Consider the following 17210-nt stretch of genomic DNA (forward strand, 5'->3'; position numbering starts at 1 on the left):
AAGCTTTCAAAAATACATTTGTGACTGGAATGAAAAAAAGGCTTAATGGGTGCAAAAGGGAAAACAAAAATTCTGAAGCTGAATTATCCCATCCCAGCACCGCAGCAAGTCCCAGAAGAATGGCCACACAATGGAAACAATTAATTTAGTATTAGACTCTTACAGGGCAATGTGGCTGCCTTGCCCTGTCGCTGGAGGGGTGCAGGAGAGGAAGCAGGCTTCCAAGGCTTTCCATTTGGAGGAAAAAGTAATGCTAAAGCACAGAATAGGGGTTTTTTTTGTGTTTGTTTGGGGGGGTTTTGTGTTTTTTGTTTGTTTGGGTGTTTTGTTTGTTTGTTTTGGGGGGTGTTTGTTTGGGGTTGGTTTGTTTGTTTGTTTGTGGCGGGTTTTTTTAGAAAATCTCAACTTCCCAAACTAAAAGCACTTGGTGTTCAGTCACATGTGAATTTCTCATGCAACCTTCTTTATTAAAGTCGGCACATTGCTACCAGTCCAGCTTCTGTCCCCTGCAGGGAAACATCATGACAATAACATTCCCTGCTCTTTACACAAGCAATAATATGCTATGACTGTGCAACTTATGTTCACGCGCTCAGTGATACACCAGTCTTATCACCTCAGACAAACTCTACGCAGTATTAGATATTTTGGTAAGCAACAGCAGCACCATTTTCAATCTAAAAACCACACTTCCGTGAGGCAGCACTGTTCCTTCCTCCCACTCCATTATCAAAGTCAAGAGGACACCACTGCTAATGATGCTGCCATGCAGCTGAAACATCTCGCTGGCACACTGACCACCAGCACTCAGACGACAATCGGTCCCGCTTGTCAATTAACTATAGGTGTTCCCCTCCAGTGCCCTGGATTAATTCAATTCATTTTTAATGACAGGAAGGCCACGATCATTGCAACAGGCTATGAATGGGAACCCTCAGGCTTTTTGGACAAAGCCTACATCAAGAGCCATGGCAGGACAGAATCATCTCCCCTGACGCCTGCCACTGGGTTCAGGTCTCATAGCTACTCCCTTTTAAAGCACCAGAATGAAAACTCTGCCACGATTAGACAACATCGTGTAACCCTAGGCCTCCTGTATCATAGCACAAAGCTGGAGCCACTATATTCTTGCAAACAAGTCAGCACAAGAGCAAGTTTATCTTCTCCTGCTGTACTAGCAGCCAGCAGTAGCACGTGGGTGAGCACATACTAATTCCACAGCAGCAGTACCTGCAGTGGATGATGCAAAAAGTAATCACCAGGTATTCTGACTGGCAGCCCGGCTACACATCTGCAGTATCATTCCAGATCTTGAAGCTCTGGAGGAGAGATGCAACAACCTGATGATAAAATGCAGGGTCAAATGCTATCCCCACGCATGAATCTCAAGCGTAGCGCACTACACACACTTCAAAAACGGGAAACTGATTCTGCCTATTGCAACTCATTTCATTTGAGAATACATTACAATGATATGGAAGAAGCCTAACTCCATAAAGTTTGCTCCCAAGGCCTCCCACACATGTGAACAAGGAGGGGCGGCCCATGGCTGCAGCCTGGTCTGCAGCACACAACCCCCTCTGCAATGGCACTTGTGCTACAAGAATTCACAGAGGGGTTTTGCTTAGTTTGTGTTAATCTGTGTACCTAAGCTTGAAGGCCAAAATATGTCACCGGTATAAAATAAAATTTAAAATTCTGCTATTGGTGGAGCTAGATGGCTGAGGGGGTGCTTATGTTGATTTACTAATTAATTCTTACTTTTTTTTCCATGTTCACTCAGAACACTAACTCAGTTCTGTATTAATCCTAAACTTACTTACATATTAAAAACCCTTTCGCAATATTTGGCCTCTCTTCAGGCTGGAATGAAGTTAAAAGATGTAACTTATCTCCTTCTAGGTTAGGTGTGCAGACATCTGTTTTGTGATGCTTATTTGCCTCATCCCTTTAACACTCCCCTGATACTGCATCTTTGAGCCGCATCAAATGCAACTTATGTTTTACTTGCCTTTCAACTTCCAGTTCTTTCTTTCTATTGCTTCTTGACTAACTCCCTCCGCCCTTCTCTTTTTCATGTTCTTTCCCCTTCACCCAGTTCACTCCTCCCCTCTTGTTTAATCTTCTCTTCTTGTTTTGCTGCTTGGGCTGTTTGCTGCTGCTGTCTCCTGCAGCTGTCCTCAACACACATTTCTTCCATACTTCTGTTTCTGATTCTTCCTGCTGTCACACGGGTGTGTTAGGAATTGCAACCCTATGCCGTGCAGCATTGCTTTGGGCAAGAATAAAATTTAGCACCGAAGCACAGCGCTTCTGGCATGTTCAGTGGTGAAAAGCTCTCTTGTTTCTTAGCAAGGATAAGGTTCCCAGTGTAAGGATTCTGCAAAGGGAAGGAAGTAGCAAGAGCAATAAACACCCCAGAAAGGAGAAAGCACGTGTGCTCCAAGTTAACCAGGCATTACTCAGACACAGCACCTTTCATCCTGCAGAAAGACTGTTGTCGCAGATTTCTCATGCTTATTCAATATGGGCTTGGTTAGTTGTCCTTTGTATTTGCTGTGGGGAGAACGCTGTTACTTTAACCAAAAAGGGTGCATCTGTGTGCATATGCTGAAAGGAGCAGTGGACGGTGGGCTGAGTATGTGTCTGTCACATTACAGGCAAGGGAGATGAGTCACAAAGATAAAGACAAGGAGTCTTCAAATTTCGATCTAAACAACAACACAACCCCTTCAGCCTTAGACAAACTGCTTATTTAAGCACGCGAGTTCTTGAACTGTACTTTCACTTCACAAGACTGGGGAGAAACAAAGAAGAAAACGCGGTTTTCTCAGGGGGGAAGAGAGACAGCACTCGCTTCTTTAGCCCATTTCCACACAAGGTTTGCTCCAAGGCCAGTCTCACTGCTCTGGCAGCAGCCCCTGCCCCCAGAAAGACCACTAGCCACTGCCCTGGGTCAGGGCAGCCACTGAGCTTCCCTTCCCTTCCCTTCCCTCTGCAGAGCCTCCGTGTGATACACCCAGCTCCGTCTTACAGCACAAGTCCCTGATGACATGATAGGCATTAATTATATACAGCGGGTTCCTTCAGTGCAAAGCTGCAGGTGAAGCTCTGGCTTCAGCACTGCCTCATTTTGAAGTTTAAAAAGCCAACAAAGGCTTCAATAAAAGCGACTCTTCAAAGCTGCGCGCTGTCATTGCCACTCCTTCCCTCTACCTGAAAGTATTTAACTAAGCCCAGCACTGCAACTCCCTCGATTTTCACTGAAGCAAAAAAGGAACGAAAAAAATATGCTGCTTTATCTGAAAAACCAGTTGGAAGATATTTTAGGCAAATTGGTAATACTTATGCTTTCAAGTAGCTTTTTATTTAATATCCAACGCTGTACAAGAATAATGTACAATTTTGCAAAATTACAGTATTTTAAAAAAACAGACTTCAGAAGCTGTTATAAAAAAAACATGCAACTACATGCACTTCGGGGAGGAGGGGGAGAGTCAGACAAGAAGCAGCTTATAATCTAACTGTTCTCTTTAAATAATAAGAATAAAAACAAAAATAAGAATAAAAACAAAAATAAGAATAAAAACAAAAATAAGAATAAAAACAAAAATAAGAATAAAAACAAAAATAAGAATAAAAACAAAAACTACAGGTCAGGGTAGAAGAGAAAAATAACCAAATAGCTTTTAATGTCTTAAGCTTTCTTTTTCCTCTAAAAGAGCCCATCATCTGTAACATTTTACACTTCCATTCTTCTACATGAAAATATGCAGTTTCAGTGAAAATTAATCAAAAGCTTTACTTCTGATATCACCTGATAAGCACACACATCTTTCTTGAGCAATGTGTCATGATAGTTTAACTGAACTTTACATTCAGAATGTATAATTCAGTGACCTCTGCTTATTGACTTAATATATGTCAGTAAACCCACTTAAAATAATTAGAGCTATAATGAAAGGACTATAAATCAAGTTCAGGTCTACAGCATTTTTATTTCCTGCCAACAAAATGTCCATATCCCTATTAGAATTAAAGTATTTTAAAGCCATATATGGCACTAACATATTTTAATTTAAACCCTTGAAACAAATCCCTTCTATACCTGTAGTGCGTAAACATCTCCAAAAGCTCCTTCTAGCATTTACACAGCTGAAATGACTACTTAGCATGTCAACCCTTGAGACTCACGTCCTAACACAAAACCACAGCACAGGTTTTGAGATATTTGTTTCGAAAACCAAAAGCACCATTTATGTTTTTTCTTTTACTTACATTGTATTAATTCATGAGAATGTTACTAAGACTCAACCCTGCTAACCATCTGTAGAGAGTGTCATCTAGTAAGTGTTAGTCTACACATTGTCTGAGGCTTTAAGATGTCTTTTGGTGGAGGGCGGGGAGGGGGAATGGCATTTTTTGCTCCAGATGAGTAATTCTTGGCCTTAAAAAGTGGCTTGGCTATTCCATGGCCTCCTGACCAACATTCCTGAAAAGCAGACCTGCAGAAAGCAGCCCTGTGAGAGACGTGCTGAGAGACACACCGTTAAACTGAGAAAACCTCCCAACATCTGGTCACAGTGTGGAGAAATCACGCAATTTCACTCCAAGAGCAACTGCTCTGTAAACCAGGGAAAGGCGGACACCACAGCCTGCTGCCCTGGCATTTACTTCTAACGAAAGCAGGAACAGAAGCGCCAGTTCCTCATGTGTTAGTGTTACACAATTATTTGAAACAAGAAGAGCTCTATTAAGGTTAGCAGGTAGAACGTTCCCTCCTGAGGAGGTCGTTCACTTTAAGCTGCGCTGACACCAGGGCTCCTGTCCCAGCAATGCATGCACAGGACCAGAGAACAACCACCCAGCTGAAGTACCACCACATTCACCTTTACTCCTCTCTGGTTATTGAGAAGAGTTTGACAAGGACCTCACTGTGTGACTTGCAGGGTTGCAAATCCACACCTGGCAGACCACAGCCAGTCCCACGCAGGGAGTGCCCAGCAAGCAGCTGGTTTGACTATCAAGGGATTTCCACCTTGAGAACCCTCCCTGAGCTCTGTGCCTCAGCAGACCATGAGACTGTCTAATGAGGAGCAGCTGAGGGAGTTGGGGCTGTTTAGCCTGGAGAAAAGGAGGCTGAGACCTTATCACTCGGTACAACTACCTGAAAGGAGGTTGTAGCGTGGAGGGGGTTGGTCTCTTCTCCCAAGTAGCAAGTGACAGGACAAGAAGAAATGGCCTCAAGTTGCGCAAGGGGAGGTTTAGATTGGATATTAGGAAAAAAACATTCACAGAAAGGGCTGTCAGGCATTGGAACAGGCTGTCCAGGGAAGTGGTAGAGTCACCATCCCTGGAGTTGTTTAAAAGGCGTGTAGATGAGGTTCTTAGGGACATGCGTTAGTGCTAGAGTTAGGTTATAGTGGGACTCGATCTTGAGGGTCTCTTCCAAACGAAATGATTCTGTGATTCTATGTCTGATGCCTTGTTTGGGTCCCTGACAGCAGAAGCAGGGTGCTGGTGAGGTGAAACAGCTCCAGAAGATGTAGGGAAGGGCTATGGCAGCTCCCAGGCATCCACTCCAGGGACCACCACCACCTCCTAGCCATGGAGGCCCAGAGAGCTGGGCTCCCTCCCTAGCCAGATCTGCCCTCAGCTCTGCTGCCCACAGCCTGAAATCACCTCCTCTACAATGGGCTTTCTCCAGAAAGGATGCACAGCTATAAATTCACTTGCTGCCCTGTTGATGGTTAGCCTGAGGGGAGAGGGGTTTCTGCTGGGGTGACAAACACTTGACAATTATTTGTGCCATACCCACGCTCACCATCACCCTACTTTTTGCAGTTAGAAGTCCAAGTATGCCACTTTTCCCCCCAAAAAAATGAACAGCTTGAAGACAGAATTTTCTCCACAATGCACACTTTTATGAATAAATGTATTTATAGACATAATAGAGGTAGAGAAGAAACTACATACTGACACAGAGAAAATCTTTTAAGTCCTACGGAGAAAACAAGCTTCAAGGTTTTTCCCCAGTGTGCTTACAAGAGATAAGGAGCTACCCAAAAGATGAGTTACAACATTTTTGGTGGCAAAGAGATAGAAAGATTATCTGTCATTTCACATCTGTCTTCCTGTAGCACATCTCATCTCTGCATCATACATTAATTTTACCACTAGAAAGGCAGGTGATGTGGATTAACAGAATTATACTTAAACCAAACAAATCAATACACACTCTCAGTTATCTGTATTACACAGCAGAGTGTACCCCTGAGCCCTACAAATGTCAGCTTCTAAGGGCAGATGGACAGTAAAGAGGAATCTCAAACTGATGTCCTCAGCTTAAAATATGAGTACCATTACTAAGTTCTCAGTACGTTTTTGTAGGTATCCAGTTATATTTTGCAATTCTGGAACGTCCCTCTTCCATGTTCTTGTATCAGAGCTGCATACACAGCACACACACACAATGTCTTCAAATAACAATGTAACCAAAAACTAACAAAATGCCCTGGAAGAATAAGGTCTATCAGAGACCACTTGTAACAAGGTATATGTTTTAAATAGCAATAGTTTCCAAACCTGCTATATTTACTACTCCACCTCTGCCTGATGTAATGGAGAGCAGGTCCAAATGGAAGCTCCAGAGTACTTAAATGAATCACATTCCCCAGAGCCTGTCGGGATCCACTCGAGCTGCTTCACCGGCCATTCACGCTTGGGCTGCACCAAGCTCCTGCAGCATCCCTAGCACTTAATTTGCTTCAAGAATAATTGCTTATTAAGTTGGGGCTTGCCATAGTAACTACAGCTATTTAGAAATATATAAACAATAACAATTCAGAAACTGGCACTGTCACTGTTTCAAGAGAAGCGAAGTCAATCACACAGTTGACTCCTAATTCACTGTGGCACAACGTGCCACCCAGCATTAAAGTTTACTTTCCTTGTTGCTACAGCAAAGGAACCACACGAATAACTTGCTCCGAGAACGTAGAGCAAGGACTGTGAAATGAAACCATCTTGATATGCACATAAATACATGTGGAAATTATGCCAGAATTAATTTTCTCCTGCATAGCATTGCAAGCGATTCTAGTAGCTTTCAAGACAAAGGACAAATAAAACTGAAACCAAGAAAAGGAGCTTAGTGGGGATTTTTTTGTTCCATCTTTTTGTTCCAACTTTGCAGCTCAAATCCAACCACCCTGAAGCTTCCACCTCAGCCTGAATATCGAGGAGGTCTTTGAGAAACAAAACAAAAAATAAAAAACAGATGATTCTGAGAAGAGAGTTATGACAAGATTGTGAAAGCTACCCTCAGGTGCGAGCCACCTTCCAAGACACCTCTCTTGCACAATGAATAAACAAGACACTAACCAAAACTTAAGGAACAGATCAGATGAAGTTGTAGCATAAAAGATGTAGCTGGAACAGATATCTGTTAACTATTTAATTAAGCTTTGAAGTCTCCTCAAGAGAGTTTGTCGGCCAATTCACACTTAAGGCAAACTAAAGAAACATGAATTTATCCAATGAACACTTCAGATGTTTCACATAGATCATTAAAGTACTATCAGCTTTTCTAAGTCACACATTCAGGACTTAACAACTGCAAAGTCTGGATTGTTTGTGCAACATTGCCTTATAACATAGGTTCATTTTTTTTTTGACAATTTATGTAATTCAGTTCAGCTTAGGTTTAAATACTATGATATCTTATTAAGTGAGAAGTTTTAAGTTTATACTGCTGAACACATTTCAAACACCACTCCACTCTCCTCGTCACAACCCTCAACAGGAACTGAGTAAACTCAAGGTCTCTATACAAAACACATGGTCTTATTCATCTTCAGCAGGGCAGCTTTGGGGTGGGGGGTTTCTAAGATTCAGAGACATTAATTCTCTAAATTACTAAACAAATAAACTAGGTGCAGCGATCTGAAAAACAAACAAACAAACTCAAACAAAAAAAACCCACAAAATACAATTGAGCTATTCCATTGATCACATTGACCTTCACAGGGAAAAAAAAACCAAATCTAAGCTGCTGCAGAGAAAGACTACTGTACATCTCTTACAGGGCAAGCCGAGCAAGCTGTGACAATACTGGGACTAAGCCTTCCTGCTGTACAGGCTGCTTCCGAATTCCTCCTCCTCCTTCCTGGCAGCTACAGAGACCCCGGCTGCCTGCACCAGCCAGACTTCACGGACCAGTTGCCTGGGAACGCTTAAAGAGCCTTTTACATAAGATGAACACTGTGGAACACTGTGTTTACAAATACCAAAAAAAAAAGGAGTTTTTAAGAGGCAAAAGTAGGGCTTAACTAAAGATAAGAACCAGAACACTGAAGTAAGGTCTAGCAAGGTATTTTTAGCATATATCTGAGAGATACTTGGTCTGAGCATAAAGCAGTTTGTAAAAGTGCAATTAATATAAACATAATACAGAGATCACAGAGCTGCATATGAAAAACACGCTAACCAGCAACACCGCATGTGTATGCGTTCAATAAGTTTATTATAATAAGCTTACGGCAAATAAGTAACTGGAATGCAATAAGGACTGGAGTCACTCATTAGCCTAAGCTTTCCATTTCCCACAGTTTACAGCAAAGCGTGGTATGACCTTCTAATTAAGGAACATTCCTCCAGACATCTTTCCTCTCCCTCCAACGCCGCTCTCCAGCCACCACTTCTGGCAGACTGGCTACACCCCGCAAAGACAGCTTCCTCCTAACAGCCTCCCTGGCACAAACAACCATTTACATGTCTAAATGCTACTCAAACTTGTCATCAGACGGCTCAGGAATAAAAATCAAGGTGATGAGAGCCTACTGAAAAGCAAAGATGATTAGCAGAGTTGTTGGTGAACTACAGAAAGACTCATACTAATGAAGTGCATGTCTGTCTTCATCTCTTTGCTCATCAGAGACAGGGAGAAGAGGGATGGGGTAACTGACCACTCATCTGGGGAATTTTGTGGTTCCACTGAAATATAAGAAGAAACAACTTCTCAGTGAGGGAACAGGCTGCCCAGGGGGGTTGTGGAGTCTCCTCTGGAGACATTCAAAACCCACATGGACACCTTCCTGTGTAGCCTCATCTAGGTGTTCCTGCTCCGGCAGGGAGACTGGATGAGATGATCTTTTGAGGTCCCTTCCAATCCCTAACACTCTGTGATTCTCACTATATCATAGTTATTTTGACTGGATAAAGCTCAGTTTACTCAAGAGGAAATTACTCTATATTCTTAGACAGACACTTAGATCGTCCCCTTCATCTGAAGACCGAGACAGACTTGCATAGCACTTTTAACTTTTTTCCCCGTCTAACTTGCTCCCGGACAGCCTAGGAAATAAAACTCCGACCACCCCTGTGTCACAGGCACATGGGCTACGCATGAGAGAGAACAACTCAGACCCGGCACCCATAAGCTAAGACTAAAACCGGCTTTCACATAACGACCCCTGAGGCTTCACCTACCGGCGGGGCTCCCCCGAGAGATCCGCACCACCCCTCCCCGCCGCAGCAGCGCCCGGCTCCACCCAGCCCGCGGGAGCCCCCCTCCAAACCGGCGGCCCGGGGGAGCACCAAAAACAGAGCAGGGGAATGAATAAAACAAAATCAGCGCGTGGGGGTCGCGGCCAGCAGCGAGAGGGGCGCGGGGGGCGTGGAACTGCCCGGCACCTCGGATGAAGCCTCTGTAAAAAGGGGGGGAGGGAGGCGAAGCCGCAGCCCAAGCGGCGGAGTCGCCGCCGCAGGGACGGACCCACCCCGCGGGCAGGCCGCTCCGGGCCCGGGGACGCGCTGCTCACCCGCTCGCCGCCGGCTCCCGGGAAGGGCGCTGCGCGGCGGCGGGAGGGGCCCCTTCGTCCGCTCTGCTCCGCCCGCCCAGGGGCTCCGCTCCGCTCCGCTCGGCCCGGCCCGTCCGCCGCCGCCGCCGAGGGTCACGCCGGCTCGGCGGCTCCGCTCCTGGGCCGCGCCTGGCGGGGAGTTTCCTGTCTGAGTCACTTCAACCGGGAGCTGCGCAGGGAAACACCCTTCCTGCCGCTCCAGCTCCTCCTCCTCCCGCCTCATCCCAAACCTGCCGCCCCTTCCCTCCCCTCCCCCGGCAGGATCCGGCTCCTCCTCCTTCTCCCGGGGAGCTGGGAGGCGCTCCGGGGCTCCCGCAGGCGGGATCCTGTTCGGCTGCCGCGGCGGGATCTGCCTCTGTGCTTTAATGAAAGAGGCCTTTTCTGTACCATATGCACAGGGAAATCTATATATAAGACGACAAGTTTATATATAAGACGACCGTGCCGCCGTCGTACTTGTGTACAAACCCGATGGAGCCCGATTCGGCGCCCTGATGCCCCCAGCATCGCCCCGCACGGAAATCCAGCACCCCGGGTACTCCGGAGTGGCTTTAACAGTTGTTTTCCCACTTTAGAAGGGAAAGAGCCCGGCAGTAAGGATGCAGGACCTAGCCAAAGAGAATCAAATGGGATCCCACAGGAAACCCTTTAAAACGCCCTCGAGAGGGTGCTCATGTGTGTCTTTTTCATATGCGAAGTGCCACTGTTGATTGAAACTAAAACTAGAAAAAAACCTAGGAATGACCATTTTCCACTGGCTGTTGACAACCTCCCACTTTTACTTTCCCGTAAAACACAACAAACACATATATACTTGCTCTTTTTAAACTTTGCTTACCTTTTCCAGGTAATGTTCTCCCATTTCAAGTTCTGGCTTTCTTTTATTTCTTCAAGATTAATCTAATGGACTTGATGCTGCACCACAAAACGAAACTGTCAGCTTTTTCCACTAAGGATTGTCAATATTGTTGTTTCTACCCACAATTTTATGGCAGATAGAATCCACAAACCCACTATATGTAGAGGTTACAGTCAGCAGAGAGCTTCCAAACAACTTAGACTTTTCCTCAAAGACGATTTGCTTGTATTTGACAGCCTGAAGTTGCATCCAACATTTTATTTATATAATCATTAGCGAACTCCACAGTATTGCTGTAACAAGCAATTTTACTTCTCTGCTTTCAACAGCTGTTAGAGAGACACTGTGCTATTGATGATTTTTGTGCTGAGAATAATTAGTCCTCTACTTCATCTATTGTTTGTTGTTTTTTTTAAAAAGAAAAAAGTTTCCACTGTATTAAAGTTTCCTTAAATAGCTGTTTTGTAATAGCATCTACAAGAAAGCCTTTGGAAAGTGAGGATAAGTTGCTAAAACCCCTAATTCTCGTTATTTCAAGTACTCTCTATAATTCAATTATTATACCCATTCCACATCATCAAGAATTCAAAATGTTATTGTTAACATTTAATCGTATCACAGATGCACCTTCACAGTCGTATTTTTCCCAGTGCCACAATACAGTATTTTCTATGAAACAATCTCTTTTTTAGCATACGACTGCTTACTCTTCTCTGTATATATTCATAAGTATTTACAGTGCATATACCAAATGACTCACTTTCACCCACCGCAGTTCCCTATCAGCCTAGCTTGTAAACCCGGCTCAGTCAAAGCTGTAAAACACAACCAGAGCCGGACACTTCAGTTTCTAAAACGACAGCTGACACTGTTCAATGCAATCCACCCCGTGCCCTTTTCCACAAACCCCGTGCAGGGAAACAAGCTCGCTGAAGTAAAGAATAACTCACCTTCATAACACAGGATTGGTTTTGTTTCCTCATCCTGGGAGTGCTTTGTCATGATGCCGTCAGTCGGCCCACATCAGCAGTGAGACCCCGTTTTCAAGCCACATCGGAGCAGCAAGGACTGAGAACTTGCTCCAAGCAAGGCCAGAAGCTCCCAGTGAGATCCGATCACAGCAGCTTGTCCCCAGATGGGTCACACTTTGCTGTGTTCCCATGTGAGACTGACATTGCAGCTCCTGTGCTTGCTAAAAGCCACCTGGTGCCAGGAACAACAGCTTTGCATGGGTGGGAAAACATTGGCCCAGGTTGCCCAGAGAGGTGGTGGATGCCCCATCCCTGGAGACATTCCAGGCCAGGCTGGACGGGGCTCTGAGCAACCTGATCTAGTTGAAGATGTCCTTGCTCATTGCAGAGGGTTAGACTAGATGAGCTTTGAACGTCCCTTCCAACCCAAACCATTCTGATTCTATGAAAGCAAGACACTGCCACCTGGCACCATGTCCTAGCAAAAGCTTCTCCTAAGGACTGGCTGATGCCCCAGGTCTTCCTACGCTCCTTCTAAAGTAACTGGGTGGGCAAAGGAGCTACTTTCCCACTGCTGGGGCAAGTTACTCTTGATCAACATTCCCATACTCAAGTTTATAGCTATCCACAGGTTAGACAAAAAGAAAATGATAATTGATGGTGACATGCAGTTGGTCAAGATTTGTGTTGCTTTCCTATTACTTGATACTGCAATTAGAGGACAAACACATTTTACCATTTGGGTGTCTACGTTCGCATGTAACATGAGATGTCTATCGTAACCATTTAAAAAAAGCCCACATTGCACCATTCCAGCTGCCTGATTTAATTCTGCAATGACCCTATGACTCCCTGCTCTTTCCATTGTTGTGCAATTCAAGTATTGCAGTGACAGTACTCGACCAAAGGCATTCAGCGGGTCTTCATGACTTGCTTCTCCCTCTACTGTATCTATCCTACTAATCATCCCCATCTCACCGAACATAGACCTTCTTGGCCTAGCTAAAGATACATGTATCTACGTATTCCTGATCAAAATCAAGCCCTACCCCTAAACCAGATGAACATCATATAACATGGTAGTAACAAGCTTAATGCAATCATCTGAAGACTAGATAAAGCCTTTGCTCAAGGCACCATGTGAGCCACAGACACAAGTCTAATTCTTGAATTCCAGGTATTTTCATTTTAATTTCTTTCCTTGGGCTTTAGAGTAGTCAATGACAGAAGATCGTCCACAGGACCCCACAAGAGTCCATGGGAGAGTTCCATTCCACAGCAGCCTCACACCTTCAACAGGCATCTTGTGGTCCTGCCACGAAGCGCCTGCTCTGTCCAAGATGCTGATGTACTCTCTGGTTTTGCACCTTTCTACTCCGTTATTTTAGTGATTAAGCTTTATAGCATATCTAGCTTTTTTTTGTTTTTCCCCCTGCTGAGTCCACAGAGGTCTTTTCATCCTCAGAAATTACTTAAGGTAACACAAGAAACTGTCATGACCTGACACAGAAAGGTATTTATGGAGCCATGACAGGCAATGAGTGCAATGACACCAATAATACCACATCACACAAAACTACAAAGAAAGAAAATAAGTAATTGTCTAAAAGTCAGTTAAAAAAAAAAAATCCAACCCCTAGCAATGTACCAGCCACCAGTCCATACTCTAAAGGACCAGATTTTTCACACAAATTGTCAGGACAGACTTCATTTTGTGTCAGACATGGCAAATGGTGTAGAGCACAGCAAGGCTACAGGAAGCTTATTTGCTTCCACACTGCACAGGGCAAACCCATTGTTTGAGGTCTCAAGAGGAGGCAGGCACCTATGTAAAGAGCACAGCACCTGCGAAAGCTTAAGCAGAAGAGACCAAGTAGAAAGCAGCAACTGTCTCAGAGGTCTCAGCGAGCAGCCAGCTCAGAAAGCAAGAACCTGCCCACAGCAGAAAGGCTGTCTGGCTATGTAGACACAGCTCCTACCATCACTCCTACCAAGAGCTCCCCTCTTCACAAAGCCTAACACAATTGCAGTGAATCGGTCACCCACACCTACCTCTAACTCCACGAAAAGTCAGATTCCTACCCCTAAGAGCACAGCTGACAAAAGCAAGTGTGCTGCTTATTCATAAATGCCCATCAGCACATGATGACACGTGCACCTCTCTGGTTCCCATTTCCCTCCCAGACATGAATGCCGCTGTCTCAGATGGATCTGAGCAAACAGCATTTCCCAGTTCTGCTTTCCAGCTCCCTGAAATACCAGGCAAAAGTTCTGTTGCTAACTCAGAGGGATTTAACTCTTTATCTGCATAACAGACTGCTGTCCCCCAAACTCTGCTTTCCAAGAGGGCCACACGCTGTGCTGCCAACCACACTAGAGTCCACCCACCAGCTCCCTGACAGATGCAAACAAGCATTAAATCCCTTCTTGATTCTATTCTAAACTACGTTCATTTTGCTCATGCAGGACATGGGTACAGAAACCAGGGCACCTCTGTTAGACAATTCATCCCACCTACTCTTCATCCCAGCCCTGGCCTTCTAGTGCTGGTAACTTTATCAGCTGCCTGGAGCCCAAGACCTATCATCCCCTATAGCCTTCTCAGCAACAAATGCACAGTGCAGCAACAAGCCACGGCACAATCCAGTAAATATGAATTTTATCAGTGAGAAAAGGTTTTCCTGTAAGCGTGCAGAAGACTATAGGAGGAAACCTGGTAAATTTGTGAACCTCTACAGTTAATAAGACAAAAAGCACATCAGAGGGATTTTTAAAATATCTTTTATCAGCCTGCCATTTAGAGATGCTATCTTTAACCCATGCTGCCATGGAAACCATGCAACCAACAACTGGTTGCTAACTTTTCTGATAGCAATAGCTTGACACAAGCAAAGGTCCTCAAGGACCTAGTGGTTAATTAGGGGTTATTAAAACTAAACAGCAAAGAAATCATTAGAATTTTGTAAATATGTGCTAAAATGTGGCCTGGAGATTATAGAAACCCACAGGAAAGAGAAGGAAGAAAAGCACTGAGCCAGATATATGAGGACATCTATGCTGCAAGTTTTATCAGAGAGTGCACTAAGTATAGACAGAACTGTGACACCATCCAATAATGCAGTGTCTTCTTTTCCAACAAATTTTAGACATCAGACATAACATCTTACCATTAATATAATCATTTTGTCTAATACCATCTAACCAAATCCTTACTTTTAAGCACCCAAATCCATGTTTCCTGTGCCACGCATATCAGTGCTGCTTTTTAAAGCCACTCACTTCTCCCTTGTATGTCATTTAAGTATTTATTCTCACGTTTCAAAAATCCAAGCAGGCCTTTTTGTGCCTTAGTATAAAATATCATAATATAGCTGAGGCCGAGAGCTAAACAGTTTTTTCTCTGTGCAGTTTCAGGTTCTCTAGGATCAGAATAATCTGGCTATAACTATAAACCAGATTATGTTTCTTCTCCTTTATAATTCATTAGAACCTCTTCTCCATAATCAATAACGTTCTTTTGAAACTATTAAGTAACTATTTCTTATTTTATGCTTTTTAGAGCAGGCATATTTAGGGGAAAACACATGCTTTTTCTCATTTAAATACAGACTAGGCTTTTGACGTTACGAATTAACATCCCTGAGCTCAAAAAGAGATAAACTAATAAAACAAAAAAAGCCCTTGACATTTTAAAATCTGCCACCTAGAGGGCTTTTTAAAAAAATATGTTTTTAAATTAGAAGACACACACTTTGGAAGCTTATAAAGCTCAGTTTCTACATGTTTTGCTGGCTATTTTTTACATTTTCCTTTAGCTAGACTTGACAATTTACAACACAATCGTCTATGACAGAACCCCCTTAAATTATACACACACGCAATAAATTTGGCCTCATTTTTCTAACATCTCTGCAACTGCATACTTGAAATTCCAGAAGCGCAAGCAAAGCATAGTCAAATGCTAGGTCTCCTCCATCAAAAGGGGAAGAGTGTCCAAAAGTTAAGACTCAAATCAATTCAGAGATAACTGCTAAAATTTGTAATTTGAGAACAGGGTTAAAAAATGTCCAGAAGGAATGGAGACAGGACAGAATCCAAGTAATACTGCTCTGTAAAGAAATCAGAAAACGTTACAAGGAAATTTGAGCAAACAGAAAGCGAAAATATCCCAAACCTCACTAAAAGCCTTCTTTCCTCCAAACAGGTAAATAGCCACTTAATCTGCTCCAGAGGATTGATGAAAAGGTCCTGGTGGGATCACAGGGCATGCACATTAAAATAAAGGACTTATTTTTCTGTGGTTCTAGAGAAAAAGGGGTGCCATAAGATGGACTCATCCAAGGGAATTTCTCTGCTGAGCGTTACTGACACACAAAAAGCTAAGCACAGGGCATGTCTGTGACTAGAATCAGCTAACATTGCCAAAGCTAGATCTTCTGCTATGCTTTTCTGACGACAGAAGAGCAAACAAATATTGGAATCTGGCTGGAAAACAGCATGCAGGCATCACCCACCTCCAAAGCGCACAGAAGTCTCTCTGCAGAATGCAAAGCTAATTCCTAAGCAGGAAATTAGGTGAAACAGCCAATTCTTTCACTTGCACGGAGTCTTTCAAATAAAATAACTAAAATCTGCAAAGATATTTACTAGGAATTATTGTTTCAACAACATGAAGGATTGAAGGATTTTTTTTTCCCTTTATCTAGCTAATATTATCCAAGGTAAGTCCATGAAAAGCAGTTATTTCACTGAAGGTAATCACTGTATAGAAAGGAGAAATAAAGCAACCACTTGATAGATTTTTAAAAGAACAGAGTAGAAGAATACAGATACTCAAAAAGTAATGAAGCAGCGCACACAAGCGCTGAACTTCCTAGTACAAGTATGTCTTTAAAAACTATTAGTATGCTATTCAGTTTTACTCTGAATGAGCATGAAACATCTAATAAAGACCATATGCTGTCTCTGCGTGCAATAAATAATATGCAATCTCAAATGAGAACCAGTCATGGTAAAGTGCAAGTACAAATTACTGTTGTTAATAGGCGTCCATCTACCACAAAAAACATTCACTTGGCAAAGTGTGCCATGTGGGAGCAGAGGATAACACAAACATCACGTTCTTTAAAGAAAAACCTCCACTCAGTCAAACAAGAATATACTAAGGGGCAGCAAAGTTTCCCAGTGTTATACTTCCAAAAAGAAAAAAAAAAGAAATTATTTTACCTGAAAAGATTTTATGGCTGTAACTTGGAAGAATCTTTTGAGAACTCCTGTTCAAACAAGAACTCCAATATTCATTTTCATATAAAGTAATTATTAGTTCACAGCTAAAGTTTTATAATGTAAGCCACGGAGTCGCACAGTTGGTAGTAATATAACTCATTTATCGTGCAGAAACAGTCCTCAAACTTTCAGTTACCAACTGGATTTCAACAGAAACGTACACAATGGTGACACTCCAATTATTAAATATTTTATTTATTCAAATAAATAAAGAGGTAAATGGCTATGACTGAT

General features: G+C 43.3%; 1 protein-coding gene across 1 annotated transcript in view; it reads right to left on the reverse strand.

Moving 5' to 3' along the window:
- CYFIP1 (cytoplasmic FMR1 interacting protein 1) overlaps nt 1-9919 on the reverse strand; it is a 79571-nt gene extending 69652 nt beyond the window's left edge. Inside the window, exon 1 of the mRNA XM_080361527.1 lies at nt 9822-9919. The gene's annotated coding sequence lies outside the window, so the exon portion shown is untranslated. The remainder of the gene's footprint in view (nt 1-9821) is intronic.
- Nucleotides 9920-17210: the final 7291 nt, after the last annotated feature.

Source organism: Nesoenas mayeri, assembly GCF_963082525.1.
Source record: "Nesoenas mayeri genome assembly, chromosome: 1".
NCBI lineage: Eukaryota > Metazoa > Chordata > Aves > Columbiformes > Columbidae > Nesoenas > Nesoenas mayeri.